At 41.4% G+C, this 362-nt stretch overlaps 1 protein-coding gene across 1 annotated transcript in view; it reads left to right on the top strand.

The window, feature by feature from the left end:
• Nucleotides 1–362, top strand: part of LOC105000158 (zinc finger protein 280B-like) — a 31,805-nt gene that overhangs the window by 10,192 nt on the left and 21,251 nt on the right. The gene's annotated exons all lie outside the window — the stretch shown is intronic.

Genomic DNA, 362 nt, shown 5'->3' with positions numbered 1-362 from the left:
TCATTACCATCTTTCTAAATTCCATATATATGCGTTAGTATACTGTATTGGTGTTTTCTTTCTGGCTTACTTCACTCTGTATAATAGGTTCCAGTTTCATCCATCTCATTAGAACTGATTCAAATGTATTCTTTTTAATGGCCGAGTAATACTCCATTGTGTATATATACCACAGCTGTCTTATCCATTCATCTGCTGATGGGCATCTAGGTTGCTTCCATGTGAGAAAGGGTGGGGAGATTTGGGAGAATGGCGTTGAAACATGTATAATATCATGTATGAAATGAGTCGCCAGTCCAGGTTCGATGCACAATACTGGATGCTTGGGGCTGGTGCACTGGGACGACCCAGGGGGAGGGTAT

This window comes from Bison bison, unplaced genomic scaffold (assembly GCF_000754665.1).
Source record: "Bison bison bison isolate TAMUID 2011002044 unplaced genomic scaffold, Bison_UMD1.0 scf7180017864368, whole genome shotgun sequence".
NCBI classification, from domain to species: domain Eukaryota; kingdom Metazoa; phylum Chordata; class Mammalia; order Artiodactyla; family Bovidae; genus Bison; species Bison bison.
Note: the sequence above shows the minus strand (reverse complement) of the source record. Positions and strands in the feature narration are given on the sequence as shown.